The sequence below is a fragment of the Bos grunniens genome, chromosome 3, assembly GCF_055505025.1.
Source record: "Bos grunniens cultivar Pamir isolate PY7600 chromosome 3, Bosgru_T2T1.0, whole genome shotgun sequence".
Taxonomy (NCBI): domain Eukaryota; kingdom Metazoa; phylum Chordata; class Mammalia; order Artiodactyla; family Bovidae; genus Bos; species Bos grunniens.
Window position 1 is genome coordinate 52,826,512 of NC_141167.1, and position 21,347 is coordinate 52,847,858.

At 43.5% G+C, this 21,347-nt stretch overlaps 1 protein-coding gene and 1 long non-coding RNA gene across 3 annotated transcripts in view; both read left to right on the forward strand.

Annotated features, from left to right (window-relative positions):
- ST6GALNAC3 (ST6 N-acetylgalactosaminide alpha-2,6-sialyltransferase 3) overlaps nt 1-21,347 on the forward strand; it is a 628,960-nt gene that overhangs the window by 53,369 nt on the left and 554,244 nt on the right. The window lies entirely within an intron of this gene.
- Nucleotides 3,606-11,322, forward strand: LOC147375631 (uncharacterized). Its single transcript, XR_015161576.1, has 2 exons — nt 3,606-4,707; nt 10,808-11,322. It is a non-coding gene; the product is annotated as an uncharacterized LOC147375631 (long non-coding RNA).

Consider the following 21,347-nt stretch of genomic DNA (forward strand, 5'->3'; position numbering starts at 1 on the left):
ATTCAGAAGATCAGAAGTGGGTTTCTCTGTACAAAAAAGCATGTGTTTCCCATCAGCAGACAGCAGACTCCTTTGTAGCTGGATTAAGAATCTTTGTTGTGGACTGCTCCTGGCATTATCTCAGCTTTTGCAGGTCTGGGGGTGACTCCTTTTCGTTTCTATGCCTTCTCTTTAACAGCAAGATCTTCTTCCTCCTGATATATTTTTAAGTACCAGTCAGGGTGTGACTTGTTCCCTTGTGAAGGTGGTGGTGCCCACCACCCCCGTCTCCTACTCTAATTTCCAGTTTCTGTGTTAGAGTCTTATTTAGATAGATGGAACCAATTGAGTGGGCCCTGCTGAAGAGCCGTATTCAGTTACTGTAAATCTTCCTCCTGGCGTTGCAGACAGCGAGATCTCCTGGGATTTTGTTGGGAAATCTTATTGGATTTGCAAGACTTAAGTTAATATAGAAACCCTCCCCAAATAGTAAAGGGCCTCATTTCTTTGCCTTGAAAGATGTTTTCAGAGTCTGTCTCAAGAGTCTTGCTGATAAGGAAGTTACTTCTAATATTTCAAGAAAAACAGAACACACAAAGCCTTCTATTTTCTTAATACTTTGCCTCTCTGTGCCCTCTTTAGTGTCGTTTTTATGCTTTTCCTCTACATTTCTTTCCCTCTTTCTCTCACTCACTCATTAACCTTAGGCCCGTGTTTCAAATGGACTTAATTACTAGCCATGAAACTTGGTAGTGACATCCTTAAGGGAAAAGTCTTTCTTCTTTCATTCCACTCCCCACCCCACCCTTGACCCTTTCGTGAGCAGTGAATATCTCTTACAGACGTAAGTGAATATGTTTCATGATGAAGTATGTTTTTTCCTAATCAAGTGAGCATCTCCTTGCTCATATAAAGGGTGCAGTTCTGTTGCTCTGAGAAGCAGCATCTAACAGAAGACAGAGTGTTGGCCTTGGAGTCAGAACCATGTTAGAAACCCTGCTCCATCTTTATTTTGAGCACATTATATCACTGCTCTGCATTTCCATTAATTTGTCTGTAATACAAGGATAATATCTACCATGCCATGTTAACATTAAGGACAGTATGCTGCTGCTGCTGCTACGTCGCTTCAGTCGTGTCCGACTCTGTGCAACCCCATAGACGGCAGCCCACCAGGCTCGCCTGTCCCTGGGATTCTCCAGGCAAGAACACTGGAGTGGGTTGCCATTTCCTTCTCCAATGCATGAAAGTGAAAAGTGAAAGTGAAGTCGCTCAGTCGTGTCCAACTCTTAGAGACCCCATGGACTGCAGCCCACCAGGCTCCTCCGTCCATGGGATTTTCCAGGCAAGAGTACTGGAGTGGGGTGCCATTGCCTTCTCCAAGGACAGTATACATACTGTAATAAGTACCTAGCATATAGTGGACATTCAAATAGTAGTTCTAAACAACTTCAGCCAGGATCTTTGATAAATGTCTTCTTTCAGCCTTCTTGAGTCCAGGAGCCTTTGTAACCTTCATGCCTTCAGTAAACTATATATATATAAAAGATATATATATATAGATATATATATTTCTATATCTATATCTATCTATCTATATGTATATATCTTTTGTTTCGAAAACTCAAAGACATGTAAGACAGTGGTTAAAACAAAATCCAGAGTTTCCCAGGTCTTCAGTGATGTTTTTAAAAGGAAAGTTTTGAGGCAGGAAATAAGATTTCTGGAATCATCTTTAAGATTTTTGTGTGCTCATGGTAATTAGCTTCATAAAATGCATGTCCTCAAAGATGTGGGTGGATGTGTAAACAAGGAAGCTGGTGTTCCAGGAACCCATGCGTCATGGAAGGCCCAAACAACTCCCTCTGAGGAAGAATGTCCCTGGGACTTGGGCTTTAATCAACATGAGAAGCCATCATGGGGGCCCCAGGCCATTAGTAATATTTCTATTGGCGGCAGAGTGATACTGTATCTGCTTGGCTAAAAAATATGAATTTTCTACTCTCTTAATAACAGACGGTGGTGAAGGGGTACATAGTATCTGTTATGGGCTGTGTGTTTGTGTGCCCTCCAAAGTTCACATGCTGAAACCCTAGTCTTCAGTCTGATGGTATGTGGGCATGGAGCCTCTGGGAAGTAATGAGATCATGAGGGTAGAACCTTCGTGATTAGATTAGTACCCTTATAAGAAGAGATGGGGAGAGCGTGCATCCCCTCTGTCTGTCTCTGTTTCTGTCTTTATCTCTCTGTCTCTCTCTGTCCTTTGTCTCTGTCCTCATCCCTGTTTCTGTCTGTCTCTCTCCTTTTTCTCTTGGCCATGTGAGGATCCATCAAGAAAGTGGCTCTCTATACACCAGACAACGGATCTGCAGCACCTTGATCCTGGATTTTCCAACTTCCCGAACTGTGAGAAATAAATGTTTATTTAAACCACCAGTCTATGTTATTTTTTTTTAGCAGCCCAAACTGACTAAGACAGCAATGAAAGGGGCTGTGGCAGGTAGTATGTTATTCAAATAAAGTATGTAGACTTTATTGCAAATCTGAAATGGAAATAAAATCAAGAGTCTGTATTTATTTATAATAAACTTTGTGTGTTAAGTGAGCTTTTCTGTTCTCATGTTTTACTGTGTGTTGAAATAATAAACATTTATGAGATTCTTATGGCTTGTAGTGTTTTCACCATTTTATGTGGATTATCTTATTCATTCTTCACCATGGTGCTGAGGAAGGTATTATTATTTTCAGTAGCATCAAGAGGTTAGAATAAAGATACCACAAGGGCGCTTGGTAATGTGTCGGTGGTCTCTGTCTTCTGAGATTTCAGTGATGAAAGGGCTGTCTGCTCATTTGGGGAGGCAGCCTCCTGTTAGTGTTATGAGCCATGGATTGTGTGTCTGGGGTTCTCCACACAAGGTAGGTGACCTGTGGGCACACCTTCCAGCTGTTCCCATTACCTTAGAACATCCATAGTCTTGATCACATCTTTAAGGTCCTGTATGAGTCAACTTTGTCTTTTGTAATTCACCCCATATCTATCTTTTTCCTTAACCAGCTTTGTTTCCACATAGCAGGTGTTGCTACTTGACATTGCTATGTGTAGGACGGGAAGATCCAGCTACAAGCACCAGATGAGGAGTCTTACCACATGGATGATGGCAAAGAGCATGACAATGCCAACCACAGACCTTAGCTCACAGCAGCACCTTTGCGCTCCAAGTTTCCAAGGAGGACTTAACGCACAAAGTGCTGGTTGGAACAGTGCTTTACTTAGAAGGGAGAAGTGATGCGGCAGGATCGGCATCTGTGGTGTGTCCTTGTCTCTCATGGCCAGCGGGTCACTCCTGATAACTGACACATGGGCTGGACTGCATATACCCCGCTGAAGTTGAAGACCCCCTTCTCTTCCTGTGGAGAGGGCAGAGGGCAAATATACTGGTGGGGCTCACCAAGTGCCGAATAAAACACATGCTTAGGCATTACAAGGAAGTTCACTGCCTCCTGGAACACGGGACGATTTCTCCTAATGAGGAAGAGTGTCAGGCCAAGTAGCAGCTTGGCACCTGGCCTCCATATAAGGGAATGTTCCAGGCCCAAAGCACCCACTGGCAATCCTGGGGAGAGGATGCAGGTCATGTAGTGGCTGCTACCCCAACAGTCCACCCCCTGCCCTCAGCGTGATGCTAGGAAAAGCAAAGCTGGTCACACTCAGCAGGACCATTGGCCACCCTGCGCATGAGGCAGAGAGATATTCTGTGTGGTTCATGCCCCACAGAGCCCCACAGCGCCTGCCCAGTGGAAACAGCAGGTGGTCAGGGCCACTAACAGGACCTTCTGAAGAGGTCAGACTTTCTTGGGAGTATGACACTCAGCCAAGAGCCCAGATGTTAGAGTTTAGCTAGCTGGAAAGGTCAAAGTGAGTGTAAAGGAAACTGGATTTACTGATGATAACTGTTCTGCCTTGGCGTGATTTTTCTCCACATAATTCTTTAATTTCCCCAAATTGTTGATGTACATGCAGCAGGAGGTGTTGGCTAGAACACACTGTTCTGCGAGCAGGTAACCCCACAGTGATCTGGTTACGCATCAGCAGCTCGGCTGGTGAGTTCAGTGAGCCCTGTTGGTCCTGAATGGCCTGGATGGTGGAGTTAGCCATTTCTGCCATGGTCAAGTAGAGGGTGGGTATCATCATTTCTAGGGCCCGTGTGCTATCCTGGTATTTAATTTCAGACAGTTGAGTGGAACCAACTGTCAGTCTTCCCCTTGGGAAGGATGTCACCTGCCACCCTTCAATGGGCCAACAGAGTGGGGACCCTCTAACCTGTATGCAGTTACGCACCCAGATGGTAGGTCTAAGACCCTGAGGCAACAAGACTTCTCCGGGGAAAGGCCACAGCCCATCAAGGACCACAAAGAAGCATATCTCGAGTGAGAGCCAGTGACTCACACTAGGGAGTGGTGGTTGTATGTCATTGACTAATGCAGTTATACCTTGTCTCTGCCTGCTGTTGCCAGCTTGTGGCTTGAAGAGACAACTTATCCTTCTGCCCAGATTGCCTGTATGAGTCAGCAACACCTGACTCCCTGCAGAGTCCTTTCTAATTGTGTTACAGGTGCCATTAACAGAGGACAGTGGAGTCATCCTGCATCTGAACTCGTATCAGCAGAGTCACGCAGAGGACAGATCCATTGATGTTCCATGTCTTAAGTATCGGCCAGGCTACCAAGGTGGGAGACTGAAGCAATACAGCCCTCAGTCTTTGGTGGCAGATACACTTTGTTTCAAGGCATATTCCTTGGCCATAGCAGGATGAGGGTGTTGTCAATCTAGGCATCACCATGGGTCTTGGGAAGGAAGAGAGAGGTCAGTGCCCCAATCCCCATACCTCCCAAGGCCGGAGACGCTCCTTTTGTCGCTTGAAGCATGGAGTGTCTGGGGATGGCCACCCAGGCTGTCTGTCCTAACCCAGGGGCCAGTACTTCCTCAGGAACCCATTGCTCTTGCTGTTCCCTTCAGTCCTTTCAACCCGTCATTCAGTCCAGGCAATGAAGTTATTTCCTGTACAAACTTGGCATGTCCTATAGCATCACCTGTGGAGAGGGGTTGGGAGTTCCAGATGCTGCCAGGGAATCCCAGTACTGTGGTATTCTGTGACCCGCTCCCCCCACCAACAGCCCAGGGGACTCCATCAGCTTTCAGTTTGGCAGAACCATTGTTCAATCAGTCCATGGCTTCAGAGCTGGTCCCTGGGTGGCTAGGGGAGGGGCCAGGGCATCCCTGCAGGCCACTCTGTTCATGCCCTCATGGTGGCTACCTGCTCATGGAGTCCATGAATCCCTCGAGGTCCTGGCTTGGCTTGGTTTGGGATGATAAATTGGTAGAAATCCAAGTGAGGAGAGTCACATCTGGCCTCAGGGTCACATAAGGCCCTTCGATGGTGAGAGAGTTCATTTTCACTAGAGTCCAACAGCAGTGAGAGGCTTCAGTCCAAAGCATTTACATTGGGCAGTGGCTTCAGGCAGCTTGCAGGTCAAGAATCCCAGAGACTGGCACCCCAGTGTGGTCTCCGGCTGCCACAGGCTGCAGTCAGCAGATGTGTGGGTATGTGGGCGTTGAGGCCACCTTAGTTCCACAAACCTAGCAAGCACTGTGGTCTCAAGGCCAGCCCCTGGCCTCAGCTTGTTGAGCAGCTTCCAGTGCTTGTTGTTGAGAGGAGTCCTATTCTAAGGTGGCTTCCAGAAGGACACCCAGAGGGGGTTCATGCTGTCCCCAGTATCTGGAGAGGCCCTGGGCTTCCTCTTTGTTAGTGGGTGCAGCCAGCGACCATGACCTCTTCAGGAATACTCCCCTGACTCTTGTTGGTGTGCTTCTGACGATGAGGTGTGGCCACTGAACTCTGGCTGTGATTAGTATTCTACTGGCTGCCTTGAGGAAATACTGGTCTGTGTTCATGTCATAAAAACCACCCTGCTTCAGAAACACTGTCTCTTTAAAGAAACTCTGAGTCTTAATAAATAACTTTTACCTGGTAGCTCAAATAGTAAGGAATCTGCCTGTAATGCAGAAGACCTGAGATCAGTTCCTGGGTCGGGAAGATCCCCCTGGAGAAGGGAATGGCAACCTACTCCAGTGTTCTTGCCTGGAGAATTCCATGGATGGAGGACCCTGGTGGGCTACAATCCACAGGGTTGCTAAGGGTCAGACACGACTGAACAACTAACACTTCTACTAAAACAATAAAATTTTGCCATTATAAAAGTAACATTTTCTTCTTCAAAGAAAATTTGGGAGAAGAGAGAAACTGAACTCATAATCCCTCCAGTGCAAATATAGAATGGTTACGGTTCTAGTACATTTCCTCCTACTCTGTTTTGTATATTTGTTTGCTGCATGGCACAAAGCTGTGTTTATATTAATGTTTTGCTTTTTGAACTTAATATATTTTCCACGTTGTCACATGACTCGCTTTAAAAGTGGACCGAATATTGAGTATCTACTGATAAGACAGAGACAAAATGGGAGTTTCTACATAAGTTAGCTCCTTTACTGCAGCATCTAGTGAGGTGGATATCAGTATCTTTATTTTGCAGTTGAGGAAATGAAGGCTCAGAATGTTTCCATCACTTGCCCCAGTTGTAGAGCTAACAAGGGCCAGCATCAAAATTCACTTGACGTGGGACTGACTTCAAGAACCTGAGTTCTTTTGAGACTTCCCTGGTGGTACAGTGGCTAAGACTCAGTGCTTCCAATACAGGGGGCCCAGGTTTGATCCCTGGTTGGGGAACTAGATCCTCCATGTTGTGACTAGGAGTTCACCTGCCGCAACTAAAGATCCCTTGGGCCTCAACGAAGACCTGGTGCAGACAAATAAATAAAAATATTATAAAAAAGAGCCTGTGTGCTTTAATGGCTATTAAGTATGCTATCTAAGTATACCGTGTTGTGAAACTGAACCAGTGAGAACCATGGTAAGGCTACCTGCCGCCTGAGACATCCCTCCTCTTTTCAGGGAAAGTCTTGTCCTCCAGGCCCAACCCAGCACATGGGCATGTGGTAGAAAGGTGACTGCTTTCCTTCCTGGTGTAGATTTCTGTCCATGGGACTCTACTGTGTACCTGGGCACATCTGATTGCTTCCAGGTGTCACACATGTCCCTAATTGTGTTGTGGCAAAGGGGCCCCCACAGCAGTGCTCTTGAAAGGCTCTACACCATTGTAGAGTTGTAGCCCTGAATCTGTGACTTGGTTGCACACCCCGGAGTTTTCTGCTCTGGTTCCATTGGAGCCCTGTGTGCGGAGTGGGCTCTTGTGGGGTCGGGCCTTTGGTGGTGGCTTGTCTGTAGTCTTCTGGAATCCGCTGTACAGGTCTGGGAAGCAGCGCTGCCTACCACAAACAGGCTCACAGCGGAATTTCATTACAGGTGCTTTATTTGAGAAATTTATATCGTGCATTGTAAAGAACTAATAAAACGAGACAGCTATAGGCCATTTATAGATGCACTTCTAGAAACAAAATTCAGAGGGTTTACTAAAAGGCAGGAGCCTGGTCAACAGCTGTTTTAAATGCATTTACTTCTGTTGGGAGGCAGACTTTCTCCAAAATAGCTTTGTTGTCAGTAGACTCTTCGTTCCTTGATATGTGCCTAACAAATACATTCATTCATTTATAGGACTGGTTAATGTGTGAGGGTTTTGAAATTAGTGGTAAAGTTGCAGTCTGTAATGTATCATCTAGTCATCTTTGATAGACTGTTTTATTTTATTTTTTGTTCATAGGTACTACACTTGTGTTTGTTTCCATGTGCTATACAATAGGATGTAGAATCAATTTTGAGTGGTGTCTTCTCTGATTCTCTGTAGAGATCTTTAAGCTAATTCTATTCTACTTGATTTTCACAGGAAAAAATATCCCCAAGAGGACTGTCTACTAAAGTGTGTGTATGTGTGTGTGTGTTTGTGTGTGTGTGTTTGTGTGAAATACTCCTTTTAGATGAGCAAGCCCCAGAAGATGCTTGGTACTAAATAGCTTTCACAGTTGAGTAAGCATCAGAGGTGGGAAGGCCTGTGACCCCTGAATTATATGACATCTTTTGTGCATGCCTATTTCAGGAACATTGTTGTTGTTTAAGAAAGTTTGAAATATTTGGGAAGTTATGTCTTTCTTTACAATCCCATGGTTAGGATGACTTGGAATCGTAATCTTTGTCACTAACCCTTTGATGAGATATTTCCCCCAAGGTCTGCTGAAATATATAGGTCTTAGAAATGGCTATTCTCATACACATCCTGGTACTGATGCTAACCATTGTTTATCCAGTGTCAGCTCTAAGTGCTTGAAAAGTAACATCCTACCTAGTTTTATAATAGCTTATGAAGTTGATATTTTTAACTTACTTTTTTGATTGGAAAGCCAAAACTCAGATTTGTTCAGTAACTTGGTCAGAATTATACAGCAGGAAAATGACAGAGGAGGGACTGAAAGTGAGGTTTGCCTGCCTAGGAATCTGTTTTCAGTCCCCTCTATTGCCATCTCCTCTGCCACCCTGTCTGTTTAAGCAGGGAAGAGGTTAGTGCAAGGCTAAATGACTACCTGGAAGAAAACTCTGTGAAATACCAGAGTTTTCTTTCTATTATATTATCTCTGTCTGGGGAAGCCTGAGGATTTACTGTATTCTCAACATTTTTTTAGGCACACTCAGCTACTAGCTGTTGTATAGCTCTAATGTTTGCCAGGGTTTGGGAGAACTAATGATCAGTTGTGTGAGAATAAGATGACTTTTTTGCTCCAAATAAACATGCTCCAAAGTTGAAGTGTTTTGATAGAAACATGTTTCTGGGAGGCAGGTGATCCAAGTGATAATGGTCAAGAAGTACAAACTAGACAGAGATAGGACCCAAACAAATGCAGTGAAAGTTTATGTTATTTTGTTCAAAGTAGAAACTTCCAGTGGAGAATGACCCTGCCCTCCACCTCCATCAGCGCAGAAAATTTTGACTTAATAATTCTTTATGTGTAATCTTCAGCATGTGAGCTCAGTCATGTATGACTCTTTGAGGCCCCTTGAACTGTAGCCTGCCAGGCTCCTCTGTCCATGGGATTCTCCAGGCAAGAATACTGGAGGGGGTTGTCATTTCCTTCTCCAGGGGATCTTCCCAGCCCAGGGATCAAATCCACATCTCTTGTATCTCCTGTGTTGGCAGATGGATTCTTTATTACTAGTGTATTTGAGCAAAAGACATCACTGGCTTCCTTTCTCATCCAGTTAAGGTCATGTCCCCACAAGGGAAATTGTGGGTTACTGTGGGCTTCAGGATGGTGATTGTCTAGGCTAGAGATCCTTCTAAAGGATTCAGTCCCTTACCCAAGGCCAAACTGCTTGTCTGGTTCAGCAGGAAATGACTACTTGAATATACTTTTCTTGCTTTCAACTGCTTGTGACTCTGAATTCACTGGTGCCCTGGGGAAGTCTTCCCCAAATCTTTGACCCAATACTCCTTGGTAAGCCACTGACATGGCTTAAATGATTTCAGAGTCATGTTCTAAATACTGTTGCATCACCTCAAGAACAAATCTTCATTCTGCCTTTGTGGTAAAACTTGTTTCTGTGGTATTCAGACATATATTAGGTAGTATCTCGACTCAGTTAAACATATGCTGTGCACCATGATAGGTTTTAGGGATATGGAGGAAGAAATACATGGTCTTTGCTCTAAAAGACTGTGGAGTCTAGTGAAGAAGACCGCAGTGTCAGAATGTAAAAAAGTATCAATTGAAAAGATGTCACTTTTTATTAAACATAAGAAAAGGTAAAATAATTTTTAGAAGGGCTTGTGAAGGGGCATTTTCTGGTACTTTAGGAAGACAACCCATTAATGCTTTAGAGCAATGGTCCCCAACCTCTGGGATCTAATGCCTGATGATTTAAGGTAGAGGTAACATGATGATAATAGAAATAAAGGGCACAATAAATGTAATGCACTTGAATCATCCCCAAATCATCCTCCCCACCCCAGTCCATGGAAAATTTGTCTTGCACAGAAATGATCCCTAGTGCCAAAAAAGGCTAGGGACTGCTGCTTTAGAGGGGGCCCAAAGCAGAAGGTCCTGGGGTGATGTGTCCTTTCAAGCTTCCTCGTGAGGGGATAGTGTAGGGTGCCTCCTGAGGGCAGTATTGGTATTGCCAGCCTGGTCATGGGCCAGAGTTTATTGCTTGAATCTTTGTAGCCCACATCGCATGAGCTCTCACGCTCTTTGTGGGCACCTCCCTAAATTGGTCATCATGCGTAGATACAAACAAGTAAAATACCATTTTCAAGTATAATACCTTACAAGTAAAGGTAAGCCTTACAAGTAAAATACCACTGTTCAACTCAATGAGTTTTTGTGTGATTTCTTTCTAAAATGGAGAGAAGTGAAACCTAGTATTTGTTCACCATTGCTTCTTCTTCTTCTTTTTATAGTTCAGCGTTTTAACACATTGAGTTATAATTGGCATATAACATTGTGTAAGTTTGAGGAATACAGTGTATTGGTTTGGTACATTATATATTGCAATACAATTACTACAATAGTGTTAGCTGATGCTTTTATCAAGTCATATAATTACTGTTTCTTTTTTTGTGTTGAGACCTACTAAAATCTAGTCTCTTAGCAACTTTGAAGTTTCATATATTACAGTATTGTTGACTGTAGTCACTGTGCTGTGCATTAGATCTCCAGAGCTTTTTAACCTGTTGGTTTCAAGTTTGTACCCTAAAACAAATCTTTCCAACTTCCCCATCCCCCAGCCTGTGGTAACCAACATTCTACTCTCTATTTTCACTGAAGGAGGAAACAGACAGAGCTGGACTCCATCTTAGGCCTGTCCATGCTGATCATGCTCAGCCACCTCTCCAATGGACTCTGAACTCTGTGCTTAGTGTCTATGGAAACCACAACAGAAGGATAAGACCTCTTCTAGCCAGGGGAATCTTGAAGCTCATATCCAGGTTACTCATTGCCTAAGAGAAAACATACTCTAATCACCCCTGCCTCCGGACAGGTCATAAATTCGTTCTGTATCTATTGGAGTGTAACCACAAGCTTATTGATTATTATAACTGTTTGGAATGTAATTGTAGACTTATTGATTATTAGCTGTTAGACACATAACACATGAATGATGGGGTTATTGTGATTGTATTTACCCTTCCTTTGTTTATGTAAGTTTCAAGGAATTTGGGGTGGTGGTTTCGGACATGTACACATGGGGTATAAAAGATTTTCACAAATGCTGGTGGGGGTCCTTGGCTAAGAGGAGACTCTGCCTTGGGCCCGCCGGTGTAATAAACTGTACTCCACTATCTGCATTGTCCTTCTGAGTGAGTTTGTTTCCCAGAACATGTGGCTATAACATCACAAGTTCAGGTTTTTTTAGATTCCACATGTAAATAATACCATACACTAGTATTTGTCTTCCTCTGTCTGACTTATCTTACTTAGCCTATCGTCCTCAAAGTCGATTCATGTTTTCACGAATGACAGCAATTCCTTCTTTCTCGTGGCTGAAGGATACTCCCTTCTATCTATCTATCTGTTTCACATCTTCTTTATCCATCCACCCATCAGTGGATGCTTAGGCTGTTTGCATATCTCAGCTATTATGGATAATGCTTCAATGAACTTGGGGTGCAGCTGTCTCTTCAAGATACTGATTTCAGTTCCTTCTCATGTATAACCTAGGAGTGGGATCGCTGGATCATATAGTACCTCAAGTTTTTTTGAGGAACTGTCATGCTGTTTCTCATAATGACTGTAACAATTAACATTCTCACCAACAGTGTACATGGGTTCTCTTTCTCCACACCCTCATCGACATTTGTTATTTCTTTAAATAAATGCCATCCTAATCATAGCTTCTCATATATCTATATCTATATATATGTGTGTGTTTGTGTGTATGTGTGTGTCTCTTCAGGCTTTTGTTTGCTCTTTAGAACTTTAGTACAGTAACTTTTTCCATCCACCAAATACTGAAAAGGGCTACTAGGCAGGTGATCCCCTAGTAAGTATCCAGTGAGACAGATTCGTAGTTTTGTAAACACAGCCCAAACCAGCAGAATAAAGATTCCTATTTCCATTTCCTTCTCCTGCCCTCCATGATTATATGATAGAGTTAAGAATATATACATAACTATATACATATTTACATATGCATGCATGCTTAGTTGCTCAGATGTGTCCGACCCTTTGCGAGCCCATGGACTGTAGCCCGCCAGGCTTATCTGTCCATGGGATTTTCCAGGCAAGAATACCAGAATGGATTGCCATTTCCTCCTCCAGGGGATCTTCCTGACCCATTGATTGAACCCTGGTTTCCCACAATTACATATACACACAGTCAAACATGTAATCACATATATATGCACACTGCTATAGACTAAATGCTTTTAGGGCCCCTCAAATTCTTATGTTAAGTCCTATTACTCACAGTGGTATTGTTTGGAAATGGAGTCTTTGAGAGGTGATTAAGCCATGGGGAGTGGTGGAGCTGTTGAGAATGGGATCAGTACCCTTGTAACAAAGACCTGAAGGTCACTGTCCCTGCTACCATGTGAGGACACAGCCAGAAGACAGTCATTTATGAACCAGAAAACAGGCTGACAGCAGACAGTGAATCTACCGGCACCTTGATCTTGTACTTCTAGCCTCCAGAATTGTGAAAAATAAATTTTTGTTGTTTATAAGCCACCCAGTCTATGGTAGTCTGTTACAGTAACCTAAATGGACAAATACATGCAAATTCACCAACGAGACCTTCACACACACACACATGTTCACAACTCTTAGACACACATATGCACATATACAGCACTGTTGCATTCACACACAGATACAAATACATGTAAAAACATATACATGTATATACACATCTACACACACACACACATACACTCTCATGAATGTTTCCTGTTTCCTGGGAGGAAACATGTATTTGGTGGCAGTGCGTTCTTTTTTTCGTGTTTGCAGATCCACTCCTTAGCCTTCATCCCTTAGGAAGCCAGGCTGAAAGCTTTTAAACAGGGACAGCTTTTGTCCTCATAGCTATGTCTTCATGACATAGATTCTCAGAGAGAGGAGTATTAAAGGAAAAATGTCTCTAAGCAAAACATAATCTTTCCCAAATAAGTACTTGTCTAGTGCCAGGCTTCTGGGCTCAGAGTGGATTAGTGGAACAAGCTCTTGAGTGAATGTTCAGGGCCTGAGTTCTAATTCCGATTTTGTCACTAACCAGCAGGGCAAGGCACTTACCTTCTCTGACCCCAGATTCTTCACCTGTAGATGAGGGACTGGCCAGATGATCTCTAAGATTTTATCTCTGAAATCCCATGTTGTCTCTTTCCCAATGATGGAGGAAGTAAAAAGCAGAATAGGATGGAAACAGTATGTGACTAAGATCTGAAGATCTGAATCCTCACAAGTCTTGAGGAGGAATAAGATCAGTCCTCATTCCAAAATGAGAGATCCTCTGTACTTGCTCACTGCTGTGCTCAATGTGCATGTTCGATGTCTCTGTCAATCACTGATTTATACAGGTGGTGCCTCTCACCGTGAAAACTAGGCTCTTGAACGATGTAATTGATCTAATTTTGGTCTTCTGATGCAGAAGTAAATGCTTCCCCTGCCTGTCCCTTGTCTCAGCTCTTATTGATTTTGATGGTGAAAGGGATTCATCTGATGCTCTGTGAAGTAGATATCAAGATGCTTTGAGCAGATATATTCAAATGGATAACCAACAAGTACCTACAGATAAGACATGGAACTCTACTCAATGTTATATGCCAGCCAGGATGGGAGGGGAGTTTGGGGGGAGAATGGATACATGCATATGTATGGCTGAGTCCCTTTGCTGTTCACTTGAAACTACTGTGACATTGTTAATTAGCTATACCCCATTACAAAATATGCAGTTTAAAGTTAGGAAAAAGAATCCTTTGAGCAGAGAGTTTTGCCTTCTGCCTGTTTGGCATTTACAAGGTATTTCATTCATGCTGCAGTCAGTTCATGTCCCTTTTACTTTTGGCTGCCCTTGCAGTACTGGTGAGGTTGGGCAACCCTTCTTGCCAGGTAAGGAACAAAAAAAGGGTGGCTGTAACACCTACCTGGCCCCTGGTAGTCAGATGGCTGCCAGCTTATCTGCCTGTCCTCATCTCTAGCCACATCCACAGGTTCTTGCACTTCCTTTAGCATAGTGCTTCTCAGATCATATTGAGATCTGTTTATTTCTGCGTCTTTCAGGACTGTGACAACCTTGAGGCTCTGTCTTATTTCTTACTGTATACTCAAATGACTTGCCTATAGTAGGTACTCAGCTCAATAAATATTTCTTGAAATTGTTAATGACGAGTTAATCTGGATGAAAGTGGAAGTGAATGGAGGCGGGGGTACCCTGGAGACTTGGTTTTTGGGGGGTAGCCTGGAGACTTGGTTTTAGTACCCCATGCTGGGATGTCCCTGGCAGCTCCATCTACTGAGCTGGCACCAGCCAGTCTCCTTTGTGGCAGGCCTAAAGCATGTTTTTATTGGCCAGCCTGGTCTATTTTATAATGCTGAATTGAAACACCCTGGATAGCCAGTGGAGACGAGTTTTGAGAGCTGTCCCATTCCTGACTGAGAGAGAGAGTCCTCTTGTCTGTAGCACAGGGAAGAAATGAGCCTGCATGTCTGTCTACCTCTGGATGGCCTGAGAGGTGACCACAGCTACTTGAATGCCAGACTGAAAGAGTCTAATATTCCAGCCAGACTCTGAAGCAAATAGTTCCTCCTGTGTCCCCCATGGCCCCTGTTCAAGCCGCTTGAAGAGCTAGAGAATCCAGGTCAAATCTGGGGAGTCAAGATTCAACAAAAGATAGCATTCTTTTTTTATTTTTTTTTAAGCATGAAAGACTGAAGCTTATCTTTTATGCAGATGGTCAGCATCATGTTTGCTTATGGCAGAAAAAGCCTAGAAAATATTTGGGGATATTTGCAGCTTAAAACATTTATTAAAATTGCTATTGTATGCCAGTTCTATAACCATGTTTTGGGGAAAATAACACGTACAGCTTTCTTGTCTGGAAATGAAGTAAAATTCTTTGGGCATCTTCATTATAATAGATATTTTAGGGTGCTTCATTCTTGTCAGAAGGATCTATTCCTTCATGTCTTCATGGGAGGGGAAATGTGGTATTTTAGGCTTTTCTAATGAGTTTCGAAGAATTTATGCTTTCAAATTGTGGTGTAGGAGAAGACTCTTGAGAGTTCTTTGGACTATAGGGAGATCAAGCCAGTCAATCCTAAAGGCATTCAACCTTGCCTATTAATTGGAAGGACTGATGCTGAAGCTGAAGTTCCAATACTTTGGCCACCTGATGCAAAGAGCTGACTCATTGGAAAAGACCCTGATGGTGGGAAAGATCGAAGGCAAAAGGAGAAGAGGGCAGCAGAGGATGAGATGGTTAAATAGTATCACTGACTCAATGGACATGAATTTGAGCAAACTCCGGGAGACAGTGAAGGACAGAAGCCTGGCATGTTGCCGTCCATGGGGTTGCAAAGAGCTGGACACAACTTAGTGACTGAACTGACTCAAATGGAAAAGAGTCCCCTTGCAATGCAGGAGACCCAGGTTCAATCCCTGGGTTGGGAAGATCCCCTGGAGAAGTAAATGACAACCCATGCCAGTATTCTTGCCTGGAGAATCCCATGGACAGAGGAGCCTGGTGGGTTACAGTCCATGGGGTTGCAAAGAGTCGGACATGACTGAGTGACTAATGCTTTCACTTTCACTTTAGTGACTGAACAGCAATAACAATACACTGCATTGCCCCTCCCAGGGAGAGGTGAAGGGATGTATCCATGAAACAATTAGGTCCCGTTCCAGTTAGTACCTGATCAAGTGCCGAAGCTTCAGATTTGAAGGGCAACAGAATCTCTAAGAAAGAGGGATCTGTTAATGGAGGAATCTGTAGAGGGGAGAGAGGAGAGTACATAGACCTTGCAGGATGAATACATTTGGTCAGAAAGAGGATGTCTCAATCAGGGGCAGGTATCCCCAAGAGCAAAGACATGGAGATAGGAGGGAACGTTGGGAAGGCTGGAAAAATTCTATCTTGGTTGGGAAAGTAGTTCCAGATGAGTGAATTCATTAAGGAAGAGGCCAAGCTATTGGAACAGAGATTTAAAAAGTCAGGGACTTAAATCGAAGTTTGTTTCTCTTTCATGAGACAGTGTAAGTGTAGCTGGGTGTCTAGAAAGGTTAGTTGGCTTTGTGCAATATGTCTTCTAGACACAGGTTTCATTTATTTCTGTGCTCCAGCATCTCTTAGAGTGTTGTCTGTGTGCATGTGGTCACATCTGGTTTGCCAGGGCTTCCCAGGTGGCACTAGTGGTAAAGAACCATCAGCAGATGAATGGATAAGAAAGCTGTGATACATATACACAATGGAGTATTACTCAGCCATTAAAAAGAATACATTTGAATCAGTTCTAATGAGGTGGATGAAACTGGAACCTATTATACAGAGTGAAGTAAGCCAGAAAGAAAAACACCAATACAGTATACTAACACATATATATGGAATTTAGAAAGATGGTAACAATAACCCTGTGTACGAGACAGCAAAAGAGACACTGATGTATAGATCAGTCTTATGGACTCTGTGGGAGAGGGAGAGGGAGAGGGTGGGGAGATTTGGGAGAATGGCATTGAAACATGTATAATGTCATGTTTGAAATGAGTCCCCAGTCCAGGTTCAATGCACGATACTGGATGCTTGGGGCTGGTGCACTGGGACGACCCAGAGGGAGGGTATGGGGAGGGAGGAGGGAGGAAGGTTCAGGATGGGGAGCACGGGTATACCTGTGGCGGATTCATTTTGATGTTTGGCAAAACTAATACAATATTGTAAAGTTAAAAAAAAAAAAAAGAACCTGTGTGCCAATGCAAGAAACACAAGAGATGGAGGTACGATCCCTGGGTTGAGAAGATCTCTTGGAGGAGGGCATGGTAACCCACTCCAGTATTGTTGCTTGGAGAATCCCATGGACAGAGGAGGAGCCTGGTGGGCTATAGTCCATGGGGTTGCAGAGTTTGACATGACTGAGTGCATTCGCATAGCCATTGGGAAGAGGAAGAAAGTCTTTTCCTTTTCAAGAACAAACATTAAGTTACATGGCATTCTGAAGCACAGAATTAAGCTGTCTGGCCATGCCTACCTGCAAGAGGGATGATAATGTAGCCTCTAATAGGGTAGGGGTACAGGATCTGTTGCTAAGAGAGGAAGGGAGACAGTCATTTTGGCCACTGTGCAGTAAGCAAGATGGGAATAAAAACTGACAGACTTTAAATGCCTTATCAGAGAACTTGTAGTCATTCTAAAGATATTGAAGAATCACGTTTTGAACCTTTTTAGCCAGTGAAGGAGCGGCCAGCTTTGGCTTTAAGCCATCTGGTGAGGGCAAAAGGGCAGAACTCGCTGGTAGTGGCCATGCTTCACTGTCTCGAAAACCTGATTTTTTTTTCCTGAATTTTGCATCTACTTCTGGACTACATTACTGCAAGCCACATCGAGTCAATTCACATGGAGGATTAGACACGAGTACACCATGTCTTTTATTTCTTCCGCTTTGTTCTGTTTGAACATGTTGGCCTGTAGCCAGAGTGGGGAGAGGATGTGGGAGCAATTACTTTCCTATCACAAGGAAATCAGATGCCTCAACTTGTGATACAGTGATTTTTTAAAAACCAGTTCTCAGGAAAATTGAACTTACTCTGTTTACCCTTATGGTAGGCTTTCTGGGTGGTGGGGAGGAACCTATTTTTATTTCATGAAATGGATCTTGGCAGTAAAATGTTTAAAACTAACTTTGGATTTATTTAAAAAGTAATCTCCTTACCACTAACTTGTCTTCTGTTCTTAAGAGAGAAGAATGTTTTTCAGTGCTTATAGAAGATGCAGTTCCTCTCCAGTTGTATGACAGCCTCATTAGCAAACTCATCTGTCAAAGCCTTGTTAAGTGATAACGAAAATACTAGCCCAGGACCCAATCAATGTGGGCTTTTAACCAAGCTGTGTGTGTGTGTATCTATGTACTTGTGTGTGTGTCTGTTTATTTGTAGGCATATGTATGTCTGTGTCTAAGTATGTGTGTGTGTGTGTGTGTCTATCCATCTGTCCCTGTGCATATTTGAAATGGGGTGTTTAAGACATGGTGATGAGATAGATGTACAGTATCCATTTTTTTGCCAAGTGGTCCCTCTGATAAAAGGCTGTATCCAGAAGAGGACTTAAAACGTGTGATAGAAAAAATAGATTGAATGGTTTTGTTAGAATACAATGCCAAACACTAGGCTTTTTTCCCCTAGCCTCTTCATGTTGGAGAATTCATAACAGTTTCCAAACAATTCAATAAATTACTCTCCAGCTCGCTCCCAAGTTGAGATAAGAACTGTGGGGGAGAGAAGCTGGTATCTAATAGCAATACTGAGGCTTCATTTGCAAAGAAACAGACTGTCTTTTCTCCTGAGGCAGATGGGATCATTGCCCCTCATCTCAGGTACCAGACACGTACTTGAGATGAAGACTGAATCTGAAAGTGTAATGTCCAGGGCCTGCACATTGACAGGTTCAGTATGGTTTTGGTTTTGGAGTATGGTTAGGAGAATGGCTTCTATAGCCAGATTGCCCAGGTTTTAAGCTCACTTGGCCACTTCCTAGCTGGCTCACCTTGGGCAAGTCCCTAACCTTTCTGGGCCTCAGGCTCCTCATCTGTGAAATGGTGTGATGTCCCCTTGCACAGATGCTAAGAGGACTAAATGATTAACACCAGTGATGCTCAGAGAAGTGTCCAGCACATGGAAGCACTCAATAAAAGAACCAGGTTTTTACAACTCCAGAGCCCATGTTTTTCTCACTTTACCACAATACCTCCCAAGAAATGAGGGCGTGGGGATATAGCAGGCTCTTGGGCACAGAATGAGAGGGTGAGGAAGCATACTGCTCAGCTCAATGGATGGAGAAGGGTCACTAATGTTTGCTCAGAGACCAAGAAAAGGGGAGGGGAAAGGAGCAATCGGAACAGCAAATGTCATTAAGTAGGAAACTATAGCTTTCTTTCCAAAGTATTATTAAGAAAACAGATCTTAACTGCATATAGTCAGGGACTGTATCTTATTTATTGATATTTTTACATCTACAGTGCTTGGCCCCTACTAGGAGCTCAATAAATGATGGAATGTGTTGGCCTCTTTCTGGATCATTCATTTATTCGATCAATAGATAAATATTTAAGTATTTATTATGGACTAGGCACTGCTTAAGGATCTTGGTGATCAGCAGTAAGGAAAATAGACAGGGGCCCATCCCTCTGCCCCAGTGGAGCCTTCATTCCAGCTGAACAGTGAGCCTGTGTTGGCTCGTATGTTCATCACTTCTTTAAGTAAGTTCAATAATCCACTTTGCCTCCCCCACCCAATTTTGTTAAGCAAACTAGTCTGCAGTTCCTGGTAGTTTTATTTCTTGAAAGTTTGACATCAGTGGTTTTCTCATATGTTGGTTACCAATGATGGTTTGGGGCTCCCCTTGGCATGTTGTGTAATTTAGAGAAAAGAGCTTCTTTCTGGGTATCAGGAGACCTCCTGGAGTTGAATTTTAGCTCTGTTATGAGTTGGGTGGACTTGCATATTTTCTGTGTTTCCAGTATCTTTATTGCAAAATGAAAAGAGTGCAATATGTGTTAGTTGCTCAGCTGTGTCTGACTCTTTGTGACCCCATGGACTGTGGCCTGCCAGGCTCCTCTGTCCACGGAGTTCTTCAGGCAAGAATACTGGAGTGGGTAGCCATTCCCTCCTCCAGGGGAATCTACCTGACCCAGGGGTTGAACCTGGGTCTCCTGCATTGCAGGTGGATTCTTTACCAGCTGAGCCACAAGGGAAGCCCAAGAATACTGGAGTGATTAGCCTATCCCTTCTCCAGGGGATCTTCCTGACCCAGGAATCAGCCCAGGTCTCCTACATTGAAGGCAGATTCTTTACCATCTGAGCCACCAGAAGAATGCTTGTCTTCCAGTAACTTATCTAGAACTTGCTTGGTCCTAAGAATCAGCTGAGTATTTATAAAAATCTGAATCCTATACATTAACCCAGACTAACTTAAGAATACCCCTCTTTATTATTCTCAGCAGCTCAGAGTACAGAGCCTTGCACCAACCCTATACTATAATTATTACATTACACTAGTATATCATGTTTCTCCTTTGTGTTTGTTCTTCCAAATTTTGCACATATGATTTTCTAACCAGAGCTTTCTGAGTCTAACCAAACAGAAGGGGAGGCAATGCTTTTACAGAAGGTCCAACAGAAATGCCCAGGCAAACTAAGAAAACAGCTCAGTTGCTTTTACCCAGCTTAACTCATCTAACCACACTGCCTTCCCTTCAGTCTCAGCCCTGGAAGATGGTCCATTCACTTGTCTCTCAAAGAGTCCTGGATGTACAGCATTAGAGACATCTCAGCATCAGGGAGTTAGTTAGAAACGTGAAATCCCAGACCCCACCTCAGACCTACTGCACCAAAATCTGCCCTGCAATAAGCTTTTCACATTACTGTTTGAGAGGCACCAGTCTGTTGAATACCTCTGGGTCAACATACTATTAAGGTATACTGTTCTTTTTAAATTATGGTAATAGTTAGTGACTTGAAATTCACTACTGATATAGGATTGCATGGTTCTTTATTTTTATTTGGAACATTTATTTTAAAAAATTTATTTATTTATATATGACTGTACTGTCTAGTCAAGGCTATGGTTTTTCCTGTGGTCATGTATGGATGTGAGAGTTGGACTGTGAAAAAGGCTGAGCGCCGAAGAATTGATGCTTTTGAATTGTGGTGTTGGAGAAGACTCTTGAGGATCCTTTGGACTGCAAGGAGATCCAACCAGTCCACTCTGAAGGAGATCAGCCCTGAGATTTCTTTGGAAGGAATGATGCTAAAGCTGAAACTCCAGTACTTTGGCCACCTCATGCGAAGAGTTGATTCATTGGAAAAGACTCTGATGCTGGGAGGGATTGGGGGCAGGAGGAGAAGGGGGCGACAGAGGATGAGATGGCTGGATGGCATCACTGACTCAATGGACGTGAGTCTGAGAGTACTCCAGGAGTTGGTGATGGACAGGGAGGCCTGGTGTGCTGCAATTCATGGGGTCACAAAGAGTCGGACACGACTGAGCGACTGAACTGACTGACTGACTGACTGGCTGTACTGGTCTTTGTTACTGCACATGGAATTTCTCCAGTTGTGATACGAGGGCTTCTCATGATGCAGAGAGGGCTTCTCTCGTTGCAGAGC